The sequence below is a fragment of the Phymastichus coffea genome, unplaced genomic scaffold (assembly GCF_024137745.1).
Source record: "Phymastichus coffea isolate CEN01 unplaced genomic scaffold, Cenicafe_Pcof_1.1 PCOF00029, whole genome shotgun sequence".
Classification (NCBI taxonomy): Eukaryota; Metazoa; Arthropoda; class Insecta; order Hymenoptera; family Eulophidae; genus Phymastichus; species Phymastichus coffea.
Genome location: NW_026706840.1, coordinates 2,596,089 through 2,615,788, shown reverse-complemented (window position 1 = coordinate 2,615,788; position 19,700 = coordinate 2,596,089). Strand labels below are relative to the sequence as shown.

Below are 19,700 nucleotides of genomic sequence, written 5' to 3'. Positions count from 1 at the left end.
AATTATCAACTCATTAAATAATTCAGGACTTTATTTAAAATTCGTTCAAACTGGAAAGTTATTTCATATTATTTTTATGTAAGAAATATATAAGCTTTATAGAAACTGCCTATACATATACCCAAATACAAGGGTAGGTCAATAAGTTCTTAGAAAATCCAAGATATGGCTCTCAAAGCATTCCAACTTATGTTGCACCAGCAAGCGTCACTATTAAATAGAGTGCTGCCGAAGTTTCAGCCAGATCCATCGAATAGTTTCATTTTTATCATCGATCAAAGTAAACGACTTTTGTTTCTTGTTAAGAATGGAAAAAAGTGAGTTCCAAGCGGAATTAAAGCGAAATAAAAATAGAGCGGTATAATAACATTTCTATTTAAAAGACCTTACACCGAATGAAATCAAAGCTGAGTCAGATGCAGTTCATGATATATCTGCCCCTGTGTTTGCAACTGTTTACAATTGGGTAAATAAATTTCAACGTGGGCATACATCGATTGCAGATGAACTTCGTTCAGGCCATCCTGTAGACGTAAATACTCCGAAAATGATCAATAAAATCCACGACATGGTGTCGAATGATCAAAAAATAAAATTGCGCGAAATAGTTGAAACCATAGGGGTTTCAAAAGGTACAGTCATTTCGATTTTGCTGAAAAATTGGACATGAGAAAAATGGTACCCCGGGGTAAGAGGGTCGATTTGGCACCCGAGCTGGATAATAAAATTAACTATTTTGATGCATTCTATATCCGAAAAGATTAAGTTTGCCGCCGACCGGAACTTCCTAGACCCCTCCCAAGCCTATCTACATACAAAAAACCAGTGTTTTCACGTTTTATTTTTTTTCTCGGGTTGAAAAAAAGATGTCGACACCGGGTTGACGGCATTATTTTCTTTGAGTAATTTCCTTTCACTGTGATTTTTTTCAGGAATATATATATATAGGAACTGACCTAAAAAAAATATTTAAACTTTTAAATCGCTCTAGATTCAACCCACATTGCGTTTCAGGCACGAATTTTTGTGAGGAGGTTCAAAATTGTATACTTTACCCCCCCCCCCCCGAATTGGTTTCAAATCGCTAAGAATGGTGGGTCATAGTTAAAAATCCAAAAAACCCGTTTTTTTATTGTTTTTCGATGATAGCGCTCCAACAGGAACAGCTAGGACAAAACTGATGTTACCATTGTGTTCTACGGGAAAAAATACATCGAAAACATGTATCACTTTACCTCCCAATCATTCGCGACTAGGCTTTACACACAAGAAGAGAAGTGTAGACTGCAGCAGGCTTACCAACAAAAACTCCCATTTTTATACTTTGGTCTCCATATCATTGAACACAAATATTTATGATGATTGTCATGTTCATTTTTACGTATTTTTTCCCGTAGAACTCGATCGTGATATTAGTTTCATCGTATCTCCTTTTAATCAAGCGGTAATGGCCGATAATTACTGGAAAATGGCTATAAAAACCAAGTTTTTGCTCAAAATTTTAATCTTAACGTTAATCCGTAGCTATTATTCAACTTTTCAATCTATGCACACTCGCACATGCACATATACAGGCAGGTACACAATAATATATGGTATATATAATTTCGATTTATCGATTTATTTATCTATACATAAATGATTATATATACAACTTAACACTTATTTCGATGAAAAGTATTAATCATCATCATCAGAGTTTTCTTCAATCACGGGATAAACTTTTTCATAACTGAATAGTTCAGTCAATATTCCGGCAGGATTAACTATCCGCGATAAATACCTAGCATAACTTAAGTAGTATATCACAGCAGCGACATGCGAGCAGCAGCCAACAGTTCTCTTACCATTCGCGCAAGAACAACAGTATCGTTTGATACCATTAATACCATTAGTGTTGGCAGAATAGTCTATATACGCTCTATAAATGTTGCGGTTAACATGTCTGGATTGTACTTCAAATTTTGTAATGTTGGGCTTTGCCTTCAAATAATGTAGCATGAATGTATTGTCCTCCTGAAGCAATTCAGCCAAGTATGAAACAGCTTGTGTCAATTGATACGTTCCTGTAAATAGGATTTTCAAATCGTTTAACGTCATTCTAGGAAAATCTGATAAGTCATTTGATGACAACTGCTGGAATGGTACTTTTCTAGCGTTCCACTTTTGTTTCTCAACTTCGTCGGTTAAGGAGTTTTTTTCAATGTTCTTTGTAAGATTGATTCTGTCAATAATTTGATCCAACATTCCAGCGTCAGAGTTCAATCTTTTTCCAAACAAATTTTGTAATAAACAAGCAATTCTGACGTATATTCCAGCCTTTGGTAGCATGGAATTGTGAAATTGGTGATGCAGGAGCTTGTTTTTTTGACCAATAATTCCATGAATTGCTTCAACGACCCATCTAATCTTTGTTACCATTCGGGATGAGTTTGATTCTTTGGTAGAAAGTTGGTTTTCTTTTTTACCTTTTAGAGCTGGCATCAAAACAGTGAATCCTTTCTCGGTTAATTCATCTACAACATCCCTAAAGCCTCTATCTAGGATGAAAATATCACCCTTCTTCAAAATTCGACTCAATCCGTCAGGTTGCTTCAATATTTCTCTTAATATTTGTGCATCATTGAGGTTAGCCGTAAAAGGTCCAGGTTCCTCGACTATATAACCATTTGTAGTACAAATAGTAAATGGTTTGCACAGTGGAGTTTTTTTCTGCCCCGAAAATGACTTACGTTGATAAAAGTTATTACTACTCTTTTCGTGGCGTAAGTAAGTCCCATCACATATCAACGCTAGTATTCCATCTCTTATATTGTGCAGCTTTTTTGCAACTTCAGATGTTTGGGAAAGAAAAAATTCTCTAGAATGAGCACTCAATCCAAAATGGTTTGGCAATACGTGTTCTTTAAAACATTTCAAAACAGAATTAATAAATTCTGTGATTTGTTTCTCTTCAAGATCAAAAATCGCCGAAATACATTTATCAGAATTGCCAGTTTTCATCTTGAATAAAAAAATTACTAAAGCTTGGAATATACTTCGATTTTCAGAGGATCTCATAGATGTCATCAAACTTTGAAGTTGTTCAATATCCTGCCGCGTATAACCCGTAAGAGCTTTAATGCGTTCATCGGAAATGTGGCAATTTCCTATCTGATCATGAAGCCGAGAGTCTGCTCTATCCGACAATACATCCATGAATTTTATAAGTTCTGTGGCTGCTACGCTACTTTCATTGGAAAAAATCACTAATCTTTGTAATTCATCTTCATAAAATTTTTTATTTATTAAATGATCACGACAACATCTATTATTTTGTGGAATGAAAATTTTTCGGGCGACAAATGCTTGCATTCGAGCTTCAAATGGCACGTGTTGAATTTCCTTTGTACAATTTGTACATTTGGTTTCCTTTGTACATTGGCACGTAGATTTGCACATAAAACAAAATCTATGGCTTATAACTACTCTCGAAAAGGGCATGGTAACGTACTCAACCTCATATTTTGAGGGTGGAACATAAACTGAACTTTCACTAGAGTTACTTTGTGTATCAATTGTTTGTGAAACTTCATTGCTTTGACTTCCTGATGATGCTAAATTACTCATTAAATTGTAACGGGGGCAGCGCCTTATTCGGCACTGACGTCACTAATTTATTAAGGGGAGAGTAAGAGAGGCACTTTCGCTCTTTAACAATCGGGGAACGAGAGGATAGGTCGAACGAATAAATAATTTTCTTTGCTTGGAACGTTCAACTTAAATCTATTCAGACAAACAAATACAAAATCAGTTACAATAACGTTTACATCACGCGCACATATACAGAACAACTTAAACTAACGCGGGAGGACGAATGGCCCGGCGACTAAATCGCCTTGGCCATTTACCTTCTTACAAAGGAAAGAATACGTTGAAACCTCTCTACCGCATTACGATGAGCGTAGCCGGCAAGTGATCGCCTGGCTACCTATCGTTCCTACGCGGCCGCGCATCACCATGAGAGAGAGAAACACCGGGGGAGAGAGATAACCTGACCTTTGCCCTTGGCGATGAGCCGGCAACGGGGAGTTGATCTGGCCGCTGGCTGGATGTCTTCCTCGGCATAGCCCGTGGTGAATCCCCTGGAAGTCATGCCGTGCATGGCGGCGAGGGCGACACTGAATGCCCTGCTGCAGGTGTTGCCTCCACACGTTGCCTCGGCTCGCCCTGGTCTGGTCACTGCTGCTCGTGTACTTCTTCTCTCATTGCGCTGCTACTTCCAACTTCTCTCCTCAACTTTCTTTCGAGAACTACCTCACTCTAGTAAGGCTCGGCTGCGACTCTCTCACGCACTAATTCTTGCGCGCATCTTGCAGTCGCTCAGCGGCGCTCGCTCCTCTCCCTACCTTGACCTATTAGTTAGGCGGCACGCGACGCGTCGCTTATCGGTCACGCGTTGCGCGCCTGCCAATCCCTGCATAGGCCTAATACTCTCTTTCTCTCTCTCTCTCTCTTTCTCACTCTCTCTCTCTCTGTCTCTCTCTACCTCTCTCTGTCTCTCTCTACCTCATAGTCGCTGCGCTCTTGTTTCTTCGGGCGCTCTCAATCTTGCTCGGCAATCTTCGGCGGCTGGAAAAACATAAAGGCCAGTGGTTAGGCGCAATAAATATATGCGCCGAACGCTGACCACGTCGCCATGCCGAGCGATAAGAGGGAGAGAGAGAAGAAGGGCAGACGAAGAGCAAGCGTACTGCTTGCTCTCGTCACAAAATCATGATTTTGACTATCGGTTTGTGGTTCATCAACAATTGGAATCGACTCACTACTGGATATTTCATCAATTGCTTCCTCTAATGGTCGTAAAGCATCGTCCTCTATTTCTTTAAACGACGAAGCAGCTTTTTTTTTACTCGCAAGAGTACGTAGTAGAGCTCGACAACTATAACAAATTGAGTCACCACTTTCAACATGAAGATCGTATGTTTTGCTAAAATCCTCAGCGGCTTTTCTATCCTCCAAATATAAGGCCGAACCACTAGTTTTGCGAATAAACTTTTGACATTTAGTGCACTTTGCTTCGTTCCTTCTCAGAGCTATTTTCTTGGGCGGTGGTTCATAATCAACATTATCCATTTTTTTGTACTGTGGAAAACAATAAATGTTATCAATGAAAAAGTACATTTGATAAATCACGATAGGTTGTAAAAAATTAAAATTTTTTGAAATAGCATCCAGAATATTCTCATGAATGGCAGTTTTGGAGGATGGATAGAATTGAGAAAAACCATCCCGCAATTGCGGAATGTTGACTTTTTGTATGCAAGAATACATGTATATTTAATTTTATCATAGACTATGTGATATTTTTCTCATTTACCCACCTATATATATATATATATATATATCTATATATAGGTGGGTCATTCCAACAGAAATCGTAAGATTCTTTGCGCACGTGAATCAACCACTCTTAGGGTTTTATTTGTCTTGTCATAAGCTTTAATTTGAGCCCTCGTTCGTTATTTGCATTAGAACCGGCGATATAACGCTCAGAAAATGGCGATTTTTTCGAATATCAAAAATTTTTTAGTTAAATTAAAAAATTCGTATTGCTTCTTTTTCCTCGAAAATCTCTTTCTACACTTATGGTCAATTGTATGTCCGAAACATTGGATGATTGAATAAAAAAAGTTGAATAAATTAGCTATTCAGCTACTTTATTCAACTTTGGTAACTTTCAGTATTCTTAGTTGTAAGATTTTAAGGTACCAAACCATTCTAGAAGCCCTTTACAACAGCCATTCATAAGAATTTCCCGGGTGGAATGAAAAAAATTTTTTTTAAACTACCATGAAATACATTTGAGAATTACTTTAAAGATTGAGTTATGGGTATTTGTTTAAAAAAATTTAAATTAACTTATTATCAGAAGAAATATCTAAACGTTTAATAAAAATTACTGTATCTCAAACTGTTAAGAGAATTTAAATAATAAATGATATCTATTATAAATGTGATCAATGAGAGGGTAATGGTGAAGTTACATACAATGATCCGAATGTGCATGAAAAAACCTTTACTGGCAAGACCGTTCACAATAAAAAAAATGTAAACAGTTCCAAAATATTATATAAAATTGTACTGAATAAATATCTTTGATTATGCAGTATTTGAAAAAATAATTAGACCAATTTATTATAACAATATTCATGAAAAATTGAGAATGAAAGTTTAGTTTATTTGAATATTGAATAGAGCTCCAACATAATGCCGAGTTTTTCAATAAAAAATAATAAAATGATTATAATTCTTGATTCATCTTATGGCAGCATATATATATATATATATATAAGCGAATTTCATCAATGTACTATTTCCAAAATTTAATTAAGCTTGATCTATACAATCTATCGTGACCAATAGCGCATAGTCCAATTAATTTATTACTTTTGACACTAGCTCTATTTGACACACACACAGGAATTTATTATTAAATATTTAGATCTTCGGTTTTTGTTGAAAAACTATTAATATTGAAAAATTGCAATAAATGTTGGTGTTATATGCTAGCTACTCAAGTGATACTTCAATTATTCAATAAAAAAATTCATCAATCAGTTTCAAGTTCTAACTGATCAACTCAGCTTCTAGATTGTAAAACCTGACTGATACACTCTTGTGATGAGCATTGAAATATTTTGAACAATATTACAATCGAATGATGCATAATTTCAATTCTCAGCACTTGCAGTACTTTATACTGTGCCATAAAGATTGTTGGATGATTGCTAAAAGATTGCTAGGAGATTGCTTGCTTTGGCTGTAGCTCTAGTTAAATTCACAATTCTTTCCGTAGAAAAACTACAAAATATTAGTTATTCTAATGAAAATATCTATGCAATTCAACAATCAAAAGAATAAGCTTCTATAAAATACTGTTAATAAATCAGAAAAATTTACAATGCTTATACTTCTCAATTTCTGTATTACTGATACTTAAAAAATTTTTTATTAAAAATACTGATACCGACTACCACCTGTGCACCGGTTATTCTCAATTGCCTCTGCAGTATGCATAAAGCCAAATATATTTCATGTATATATATTGATATTGACATTCAATACTCAATATCCAAATAATCAGAAGATTCTTTTCAATCAATTCACAATAAGATAGTTTTATTCAATTCTTACCAGGATATATCTCAATCAGCTTTCCAAAGGTTCAGTATACCATTGAAGTTGTAGTATTGACTAGATAATTTATCAAGCATTGCCTAATAATAAGGCCAATTGACAATTTAACCCATGTTTTTATTATAGTTCAAACACATTTAATATTTAAGCAGTTAATTATCTGATAAAGTTTTGCAGCTTGCAACCAATCTTGTAACATATGTATTCTGATTATTAATAATATGGAACTGTAAATTAATCTGAAAAGATAATGTTTTTTTATAAGAATAAATATAAAATATATTTTATTGTGTTATATCTTACCTCAACAGGCAGTAAATTTGCATTCTATTATTTGATTTTGACATGAAGTAATACACAGATTGAAAATACACTGATAACTAGCTATTAGTAATGCATACCGTCACACTGCCGATCAGAGGTATAATGTCTACTTCTTAGGGCCGTCACAGAACGATTCTGACACGGACGATATGACATAAATTCTGACACGGGGAATATGTATAAAACGTTGTTTTTAAGTTGAAAACTCCTCGGAACGCTTAAATAACCATCTCAGCAACATTCTTATGCACCAATTATGATAATAAAATATCTCAATGATTTTTCGTGACCTTTTTTTTGAATTACACAAATAATGACATGCATAACCGTTTTATTCATGTCATTCATATAATTTGAAAACTAACATTTCGCACATAATTATTAAATATATTCTATTGCTATTATTGTGTCTGTAAGATGTTAATTTACAGCTCTCAAACTTTTTCAAGGTTACAATTGTCATGTTATGCATACATTGTATGTCAGAATTTGTGACATTTCGTGAATGTCAGAATTGTTCTGTGACGGTCTTTATTCTACTGAGCAGTGAGTGACGTTATAGGTTATGGCGCTATATATGTACATATGTAGTCTCTAGTGTCAGTAGTATCACCTATAGTGAATCGAGGGACAGTGATGCCGGCGTCATTTTCAGGAATGACGAACAAATTGATAGATAATAAATAGTATAATATATATATATATATATATATATATATATATATATATATATATATATATATATATATATATATGTACGTATGAGTCCATGAATAATTTTAAGAATCCACTTCTTATACTAGAAAAGTATTACTGTGCTCATACGTGAAAAGTGAGTTATATTAGATTGAAAAGGCGTGATCAAAGCCTAAATTAGTGTAATATCATATGAATGTCCGTACATACGTATACGTATATGTTCGTAGCTGTGTGTGTATATATTTGCATGCCTGTATATGTGCATGTGCGAGTGTGCATAGATTGAAAAGTTGAATAATAGCTACGGATTAACGTTAAGATTAAAATTTTGAGCAAAAACTTGGTTTTTATAGCCATTTTCCAGTAATTATCGGCCATTACCGCTTGATTAAAAGGAGATACGATGAAACTAATATCACGATCGAGTTCTACGGGAAAAAATACGTAAAAATGAACATGACAATCATCATAAATATTTGTGTTCAATGATATGGAGACCAAAGTATAAAAATGGGAGTTTTTGTTGGTAAGCCTGCTGCAGTCTACACTTCTCTTCTTGTGTGTAAAGCCTAGTCGCGAATGATTGGGAGGTAAAGTGATACATGTTTTCGATGTATTTTTTCCCGTAGAACACAATGGTAACATCAGTTTTGTCCTAGCTGTTCCTATTGGAGCGCTATCATCGAAAAACAATAAAAAAACGGGTCTTTTGGATTTTTAACTATGACCCACCATTCTTAGCGATTTGAAACCAATTCGGGGGGGGGGGTAAAGTATACAATTTTGAACCTCCTCACAAAAATTCGTGCCTGAAACGCAATGTGGGTTGAATCTAGAGCGATTTAAAAGTTTAAATATTTTTTTTAGGTCAGTTCCTATATATATATATTCCTGAAAAAAATCACAGTGAAAGGAAATTACTCAAAGAAAATAATTCCGTCAACCCGGTGTCGATATCTTTTTTTCAACCCGAGAAAAAAAATAAAACGTGAAAACACTGGTTTTTTGTATGTAGATAGGCTTGGGAGGGGTCTAGGAAGTTCCGGTCGGCGGCAAACTTAATCTTTTCGCATATAGAATGCATCAAAATAGTTAATTTTTATATCCAGCTCGGGTGCCAAATCGACCCTCTTACCCCGGGGTACCCTTTTAGCAAGATGGGTGCTGCGTTTGCTCTCAGTCGAGAACAGACGCAGTCGAGTGGTGTCGCTAAACCCCTTTTGGCGCGCTCCCATCGTAATCCGGACGACTTTCTACGTCGATTCATAACTGTAGACGAAACGTGAATACACCACTACATTTCTGAGACGAAAGAACAGTCAACACAGTAGATTGTGAAAGGTCAACGAGCTCCAAAGAAGGTAAAGACAGTGAAAGCAGCCGGCAAGGTTATGGCCACTGTTTTTTGGAATGCACGTGGAATTATCTTCGTCGACTATTTGGAATCAGGACAAACAATCACCGGAAAGTATTAAGCATCGTTGTTGGACTGGTTAAGCAGGAAAATAAAGAAAAAACATCCTCATTGGTATAAAAAAAATATTCTGTTATAAGACAATGTACGAGTGTACACTTGCTTAGTTCCAATGACTAAAATTAAGGAATTGAAGTTCGAATTAGTAGACCATCCACTGTATTCACCAGATTTCGCCCCTAGTGACTTTGTTTTATTCCCAAATCTAAAAGAAGTGGCTTGCTGGACAACAATTCATCTCGAACGAGGAGGTCATAACAAAATTAAATGGCTATTTTGAGAAACGTCTAAAATTATTTTTTTTGGTGGCTTAAAAAAACTTGAAGGACGCCTGAAAAAGTGTATCGAGCTAACAGGAGATTATGTTGAAAAAAAATCTACCAAAAGAAATTGTTTTTCTATCTTTTTCTAAGGACTTATTGACCCACCTTCGTATTTAAGTTTTTATGAATTTCACTACTACTTTAGAGATAAATAGTAGATGGAACATTATTAACTTTACATCCACCTCATCTTAAATCCGATAGCTATCGAACTTGACCATTACTAATCGACTTTATGTTATAAATATTAAGATATTTAAACTATTTATCTTAAGAAATTAATTGTGTAAGTTGAATTTTTTTTTATTTTTATTGAATTTACAGTGATTTTTACTTAGTCAATCAGAAATACTTAGAATTGACTAATCTACTAATATAATAAAGTGTATAACGGAGTGGAGGCTCAACTCGTTGTATGCGCCTTTCTTTCCATTATTTTATCATTTATATTGCCTTATTTATATGCATTGTTTCATCTATATATCATTTTTCAGCAGCAAGGTGGTAAGTGAAAGAGGGCACGCTTAATATATATTTAAGACAAGGAGAGTAGAACTTTAAGAGATAAATAAAAGATCCTTTATTTGCCCTGAGGCAAAAGTAAAAAACATTTTTTAACAATATATATCACATAATTTAGTCAAAGATCTATCACAATATATAAATATGAATAAATAAAGTATTGTATCGAGATTCTCTCAGTCAATAACAAACAATTAAAAGTCATGAATACGAGTACATGTCAAATGTCCCTTCCTTTATTTGCAAAAGTAAAAAACATTTTTTAACAATATATATCACATAATTTAGTCAAAGATCTATCACAATATATAAATATGAATAAATAAAGTATTGTATAGAGATTCTCTCAGTCAATAACAAACAATTAAAAGTCATGAATACATGTCGAACGCATAAATAGAGAAAATCAAGTCTAGATATTTTATCATAGTTTAGCAAGACTAGTACAATTGAATTTAATATATAAAGATAGTAATAATGCAGTTATTAATAGTATAAAATACTATGGTATTTTACTACTTATGGTCATTTTAGACGAATGAACAACGGCAATTTTTGGGTAACAGCAGAGGTTTCGGGTAGCAGTAATCCCAAGCAGACAACAGCAAGGCAATCAGCAGAGTAATCAGCAGCAGAGAGAATAACAAGCAACGTTACCAGTAGCAGCAACAGCAGTTTCAGATTAGATCGATGCCGTGATTTCTCTCTCTCTCTCTTTCTCATTTCTCTCTTGCATTGATTGTTTGTCGATGCAGAGTGCACGCATGAGCCCTTACATGTCTGAGGGAATCACGATAATTGCAACTTGAGAAATATATGTTCCCGCAGTTGGAAAATAAAAAATAACGTATAGGGGCCAAATTTTTTTACCTCAGAAAAAGGCAAGCGGTGAAACGGTATGATAGCCGAGTCACAAGACTTGAAAGAGGAGTGGGATGGTAGATCGTGTAGAAAAATAGAGCTACGGTACGAAAAGCTGTATTGCCGACCCGCTGGTGAAGAGGAAAGCCGCAAAGAGAGGGAAATTCCGGCAGCGAGCAGCCCGCGTCTTTCTCGTGGTAGATTAAATGTGCTCTGACGCTTGAGCAATTAGGTACTCTTATGCTCGTTAGCTTTGCCTTTATAATCGTGACTATTACGCTAGCGATTTATATCTCGCCATGAATCAGCCTTGAGTCATCTAGATATTTATTTAAATTCGTTTTTTATTCTATTTTCGACTTTTCAACATTTAGTATTATATTTAATTGTTTTATATTCGTGGTTGGTGTTATCATTACACAATTTCTGTTAAGTCACTTAAATCTTTGTCTTCTTTATCGTTTTCATGAGGAACTTCATTAATTTCTTTTTGTAAAATCTCCATATTTTCATCTTCTTCAAAATTAAGCTAAATATCCACAGGATTAGTTGAATTTGCATGTAATTTTTCTTGTTTGTCGGGTAGCTTTAAGTGAATTACTTACATTAGTGTTTATTTTTTTTTTTTTTTTTTTTTTATTTTAACGTCGCTCTATTTATGCTCCATCAGTGCTAATTAGCGACGGAGGCTTGCAATGTGTTTCAGAACAAAGCACATGAAACTTTTTTCAGAGGTGCTTGTATCAGCAAGAACTGGGAATCGAACCCGGGCCTACCGGTAACATTAGTGTTTAATTCGTAGTATATTGTACTGAATGCTGTAGTCTACTGTAATATAAATGACTTATCAAAATAAATTCATGAATGCGATAAGAACGTAGACACGTGGCGTAGCATAATTTATTCCCGCTTTACAATACTTGAACACTATAACTAGATGACATACGAGGGTCGTTTGAAAAGTCCGTGCAAAAATAAAAACTGCTTGATTTTTTTTAATAAATCTTTTTTATTTTTCAACATAGTCTCCTTTTAAGCTTATACACTTCATCCAACGCTGCTCTAGTTTGTTAATCCCTTCCAAATAAAAGGATTTGTCCAACTCTGTAAAATAGGCATTCGTTTCTGTAATCACCTCCTCGTTTGAATAAAATCTTTTCCCCACCAGCCATTTTTTCATATTAGGGAACAAATAGTAGTCCGACGGAGCTAAGTCTGGAGAATAGGGGGGATGTGAAACGAGTTGGAACCCTATCTCCATTAGTTTTGCGGCCACAACTGCTGAGGCGTGAGCTGGCGCATTGTCGTGGTGGAAGAGTACTTTTTTGTGGGCTAATCGTGGACGTTTTTCTAGCAACTCGGTTTTCAAACGATTCAATAACGATGAATAATATTCACCTGTAATGGTTTTACCCTTTTCCAGATAGTCGATGAAGATTATTCCTTGCGAATCCCAAAAGACAGTCGCCATAACCTTCCCGGCCGAAGGAATTGTCTTTGCCTTTTTCGGAGCAGATTCCCCCTTGGTAACCTATTGTTTAGACTGTTCTGGAGTGTAGTGATGTATCCATGTTTCATCTACAGTGATGAAACGACGCTTAAAGTCTTGCGGATTTTGCTGGAACAGCTGCAAAACATTCTTGCAACACTTCACACGATCTCGTTTTTGGTCAATCGTGAGCAATCGCGGCACCCATCTAGCGGATAGCTTTTTCATGTCCAAATGTTGGTGCAAAATATTATGTACCCGTTCGCTCGAGATGCCTACAGTACGAGCAATCCCACGCACCTTCACTCTTCTGTTAGCCATCACCATATCATGGATTTTGTCAATGATTTCTGAAGTGGTAACCTCAACAGGGCGTCCAAAATGTTCAGCGTCTTTTGTGCTCATATGACCACTCCGAAAATTTTAAAACCACTTATAAACCATTCTAATCGAAGATGTACAATCACCATAATGTTTATCAAGCTTCTGTTTAATCTCCTGAGGTGTTTTGCCTTTGAAAAAGTAATGTTTAATCAATACACGAAATTCTTTTTCGTCCATTTTTTTACAACCACTCGATTTCTTTGATTGAAACGAATGTAAAACGCAAAGTAATTGGCCGATCTGGCTGAAACTTGGTGTGTGCTCTTCGAAGATATGCCACTAACTGAAAATATTCTTGATACGCACTAGTAGCGCCATCTCTCTGATTTTGCACGGACTTTTCAAACGATCCTCGTACAGTTAACAAAGCTGAGTTTATTTAATAAATTGGATTGCTTAGTGAGATGGAGAGAATTCACGAGAAAATGTAGCATAAATATAACATGTTAAAGTCTGATAAACTAGATTCTAAAAGTATCGTTAGATCATAGCCCACAAAAAAATTTTAATTACTAAAAAGTAGATCAAGGTATCTATATATTTTTGAGGTTATTGATTACAAATCCGAGGCCAGCTTAGATTAAGCTTAGATAATAGATTAAGATTAGATCAGGTTCAAGGTTATTTCAAGGTTAAATCCACAGAATTCATCAAAACTAATTTAAAAAAATAAATCTATAGGTTTTTCGATTAGCTGATTTTGTATTTCGGGTCGGTTTGATATTAAGTAAGTTAAAAGTTCATTTTAATAAATAAACAAACATAGTTGGACACGTGCTGACGTAAGCTATGAAAGAGACGAACTATATTTTAATATGTTAACATAAGCATTTACAGGCAAAATAAAATAACAGAATCCAAAAAGTGATAACAGCAACAATCAAATAAATATTACATATTCAAAATGTATCATAGTCAACTGTATTTCAAGCAGTAAAGAGGATTTGCACCTTTAAGTATTATAGGAAATCAATTCAAGTTTATTACTCTTTTTTATGATATCAAATAACTTTGTTGTCATTTCACTTCCGTTTTTTCATTGTGATGGTAAATTTCTTTAATCTTCATATTATAATCATATATAATCTTGATATTAAAAATGACTAAGAAAAATTGTTTGACTTTGAAATTAAATGTGAGAAACATAATTAGGTACCAAATATTATATGCATTTCCCGTAGAAAAATGCTTAGAATGTTTAAAAATGGTAACATTGCCCCAACAATGAAAGTTCTTACTGTATGGAAAAAACCAATCGACAGAAAAATTTGTTATTTTTGTAATACAAATTTATATGAGATAAATAGCAAAAATCAGTTGCACATTAATTATGCCAATGTTGAAAGTGTCATGAAACCTCTTCATGTATGACTAAATAATGAAGAAAAAGAAAAATTACATACAAATTCAACTAATATGTGGATATTTAGCTTAATTTTAAAGAAGATAAAAATATGGAGATTTTACAAAAAGAAATTAATGAAGTTCCTCATGAAAACGATAAAGAAGACGAAGATTTAAGTGACAAAGATGTCATAAATAGTGCAGTAGATGTAAGTGACGAGAAATAAACTTCGCATTATACTAAAAAAAAAGAGGTTCAAACCAAATGAGTGGAGGATTTACATTGATTCGTCGACGAAAAATATAAAAGCTATTCGTTTAAAAAACACACATGTTTATGCATTTGTTTCCATAGCACACTCAATTATATTTGACAAAGAATACTGTAACATAGAGGTAATTTTAGACAGAATCAAGTACGTGAACATCAATGGCTTTATAGATATTTTAAAATTCTCACTATACTACTAGGTTAATCGATATTTACAAAATATCCTTGCTTTCTATGTGAATAGGATATTAGAGATCGAGAAAAGCATCATGTCAAGAGTGTCGGGTCTATGAGTAAATTTTCGAACCTGATTGTAAGAAGGTAATAAAGATACTACTTGTTAATCCATGAAAAATTCTTATAGCACCTCTGCACATTAAATTGGGGTCTTATAAAACAATGGATAAAATGTTCAAACATCTTAAAATCTTCGTAGGATGATAAATGATGAAAGTTTTGTCACAAAAATGAATAGAAAAAGAAAACATTGTTCATTGTAACATAAGTTTCAAGAACTTACAATTAGTCGAAACTTTCTGGAAAATCATAAGATTCCAAACTACAAAGAAATGACGTCAAATTTCGTAAAAAGCTATAAAAACCAAGGCTGCTTAACCCTTTCAGGGGCAGCGTATCATATATGATACACTTAAATATTTCAGATATTTATCCATACCGCGACCGTTTTGAGCTCAATCGCTCTCGAATAAATTTCTATACTATAATTAGTACGTAGGCTTCGCAATGCTTTGATTAAAAATTTGAAAATTTATTTATTCAATTATTTATAAACAATCAAAGACGAAAAATTTTCAGTTTTTTCGAATAAATTCGGTCTTGGACAGAGTTTTTAAGATAATTATATGAAAATTTGTATAAAAGGCCTTTTGAAGGCGCTGATCACGAATCCGGTATCAGAATTTGATAAATCCTAATATGGCGGCTATTTTAGGTTAAAATTGCGGTTGTCTGAGTATTTCACTTGAAAGATAGTATAAGGGTATTTATAAACTTGCTCATTATGAATATGAATTTGGAATTCAAAAATTCAAAATGGCAAACCAAACATGGTCACTAATTTCGGTTATAACGAAAACTAAATTATACAAATTTTAAGTCATATAAGCTTCAGTTAGAAAATTATGTCCGCCATATTGGATCGGCCATTATGAACTTTAAAAATCAGACTTCAGATTCGTAATCAGCGACCCCAAAAACCTTTGTATACACTTTCGGGTTCGAGATAAGTACAGCAGAAAAAAGTGCCCCTGAAGAGTTAATGAGCCTGAAGTTACATTTTGATTCATACATGGACTATTTTCCTGAAAATTTAGGTGATTGCAGCGATGAAAAGAGAGAGAGATTCGATCAGGATATCAAGGAAATTGAGCGCAAGTATCAAAAAAGATGGAATATCAATATGTAAGTAGATTACTGCTAATCCTTGAAAGAAATTTACTACTAGAACCAAAAAAACGGAAGCGACATCCACTTCGTAGATCATTTTACAACAAAGTTGTTCGATATCATAAAAAAGAGTAATAAACTTGAACCGATTTTCTATAATTCCTAAAGATACAAATCCTCTTTACCGGTTCAAATACAACTTGCTATGATACATTTTGAATATGCAATATTTATTTTTTTGTTACTGTTAGCACTCTTCGGATTCTGTGTTTTCACTTTATTTGTGCGTGTCTATGTTAAATTGTGAAAATATAATTCATCCCTTGTCATAGTTTATATGAGCAGATGTCCAGCTATGTTTGTCTATTTATGTCGAAAATCTTAAAATGAACTTAAAACTTACCTAATTTACAAACTGACCCCAAATATGAAATTAGCTATTCGGAAAACCTATAGACTTACTATTAGTAGTTAGTGTTGAAGAAAAGTCATAAGTAAGTTGTAGAAAAGTCGTAAAAAATGTTGTAAAAGTCGTAGAAAAGTCGTAAAAAATGTTGTAAAAGTCGTAGAAAAGTCGTAGAAATTTAGAAATATTGTAAAGAAATCGTAAGAAAGTCGAAAAAAAATCTTAAAAAAGTCGTAGAAATGTCACAGAAAAGTTGTAAAAAGTCGTAAAATCATTATACGTATCCAACACCGAAAAGGCGTAAAATAGCCGTGGAAAATTTACAGAACAGACAAGCAAACAAACAAATAAACAAAGAAAGAAACAAACAAACATATAAATAAGTAAGAAGAATGTTATTTTTTATTTCTCCGCGAATTGTTGCATAATCTTGTCAGCACGAGCTTATATGTTGTTGACAACATCTTCTCTGTGTCACCAACCTTTTCGTTGACCAACTCTGGAACATAAGAAAAGGAAGAATGATGTTTTGTTAAAAAATATTATTTTATAAGTTATCTATTTACCTAGTACACCGATGTAAATATCTTTGGAAATGGCACTGTGTCGGCTTTCCCGGTTGGAGTCAAACGACGGAGCTCTTCCTTTTGGATAGTCATATGCTTCAATGTGGTGACCCATCTTTTGGCTGTCATATTTATATTTTGCGGTTATGTTATTCAACTCAATTTGGACAACATAATCTGTGCGACCATCACAAAGCCGTAGCTATAACAATAATAAATAATATACTCTGTCATAATATAGTACGTTCTATTTTTTCAATATCAGTTGAATGTGTAAACGTGTGTGTATGAATGTGTGTTTGGCTAAGTGTATCTATGAGTGTCCGTAGCGGTATATGCGCATGTGTATAAGCTTGCTAGAGTATTTGGGTGTGTGTGCATATACGAACTCGCATGGTTGCGTGAGCGTGAGCCCGTGAGCTCTTAAACGTACGTGACCACGTGTGCCCATACAAACGTGCATGGATGTTTGTAAGCTTGCAACCGTGCGTGAGGATGCGTGTGCATGCGATCGTGTGTGAGTGCATAGTTGTGTACAAGTTTGCGCCTTAGTATTTACTGCTTCCGGGTTCCACTCCGGCAAACTTCTTCCTCAAAATTCTTAAAAATCTCGCTTCATTATCTTCCGGTACTACAATAAAAATCTTTTATTATTATAATTTACATATTAATTTGTTTTTTAATTACCTTTCTTATGCCTATCTGGATTGCAAGAGTGGTCAGCCTCCGTGCGCCATGGGCTGGTCTCTGCTAATTTTTCTGGGTTCTTTCTCGGTAAAGAAAGCCGGCGCTGACTTTCACAGGCCGAAGTTCGTGCTGGCTGGGGAAGGTTGATACAAAGAAACGGACACTCTAATTCAATGATATTACATATGGCGATCTAATTTATTGACGCCTTTTCACAAATATCCTTACAAGATTCACTTCGCCGCGGCGAGCGCGCTTGCTCAGCCTTTCCGCGACAAGAGTTCGCGGGATCACGCGAGCGAGATCGCTCAGTGTGCGCAATAAAATCGAAATACGCAAATGTCCGTAATCGAGCGAGAGCTGGCGCGAGAGAGATAAACAGGCTTTCGACCCACCGGATGCCGACGGTCCGTCGACAGAGAGACGACGCCGGCGAAAGCGCAGGCCCGCTGGAAACGGCGCCCTGGCGATGACCGGGACTGCTGCAGGAGAGGCCGCAACACGGCCTTTGCCCCGTGGACGGCGAATGGTCGCTGCTTGTCCGGGCTCGGCTTGGAACACCTGGCTCTCCTGGCAAATGGCAGTCGCACTCCCGGCAGTCGTTCCTCTCTGGCCGAAAATGTCCTCTCGTCCAGTCTCTCCTTATGCGGCCCTAATTACTCGAGAGCTCGCGCCTTTCTGCCCTTCTTCTCTCTTAATTTTCCAAGCCTCGCGCCGCTGCGCTCCCACTTCTCTCGCCGTAAAAAATCAGTCAAAATCGCTCTCTCTCTCTCTCTCGCTCTTCTCGCTCTCACTCGCACTCACGGCGACACCTCGCCGATCGTCGCGCTCCTCCCTCCAGATCCTGCAACGACACAAGTATGTAGTCGCTATATAGCGTACACTTGGTCGCTGCGTTCACGCGAGGAGAGTGCCGCACACAGGGCCAGCGAGCATCGCTATAGCCCTGTCACAGCCCCCCGGTAAGCCGCGGAAGCCGCAGGCACCCGTGGGTTACCCAACGCAACCCTCCTCGCTCGAACACAGGACCAGCGAAAAAACGACTTAAAACTATATTACAAAATCAAAATCATAAAAACTTCAATAATTCAGCTCGCCAAAACCTTCAAAATCAATAAAAATAAAATAAATAAACAAACAGAAATAAACATACCATACACAGACAAAAAAGAAAATAAAATAAAATAACTCAAAACAACATAAAATCCTTTTAAAGTGAACAGATTCGGTACCTCAGCCTTCTCATGCCTTATCTGGGGCTGCGTCCTTGCCAATCGCCCTGGCAGCGAGTTCACATGCCTGGCGTTGGATCCTGGTCACTTCTTCCCGTTGGTCTGGCGTCAAACGTGCCAACTCTAACAATATTGCTGCTACCGGATCGCGGCTCATACCTTCCCCCGCTACAATCTGTTGTTGTGAATGCGTTACCCCGAGCTGACTCTGGTCTGCGATTTGAGGCTGTGGCTGCGATCTCGCTACCTCGGCCTCCGCAGCTCTCGCCTGCTGGTTTTCCCTACGGCGACGAACCTTCACCCCCGCTCTTGGTGCTAGAATGCGTGTCCCATCGGGGAACACGCGGTACCTATCCCTTCCACTACCTACGTTATACGGTTTAGCTGGTCTATCAGCAGCTTGATGCGATAAAGTCACATCAGCCCCGCTTTCACCTAACTATCGCGTCGGTTCCGATTCGTCAGCCCCAGTCAAAACAGCCATCCGAGCATCCACGCTTTCCGCCTCAACATCCATAGCTACCGGTGCCTC

General features: G+C 35.9%; 1 protein-coding gene across 3 annotated transcripts in view; it reads left to right on the top strand.

Moving 5' to 3' along the window:
• LOC131662997 (leucine-rich repeat and calponin homology domain-containing protein) overlaps window positions 1-19,700 on the top strand; it is an 858,362-nt gene that overhangs the window by 245,660 nt on the left and 593,002 nt on the right. The window lies entirely within an intron of this gene.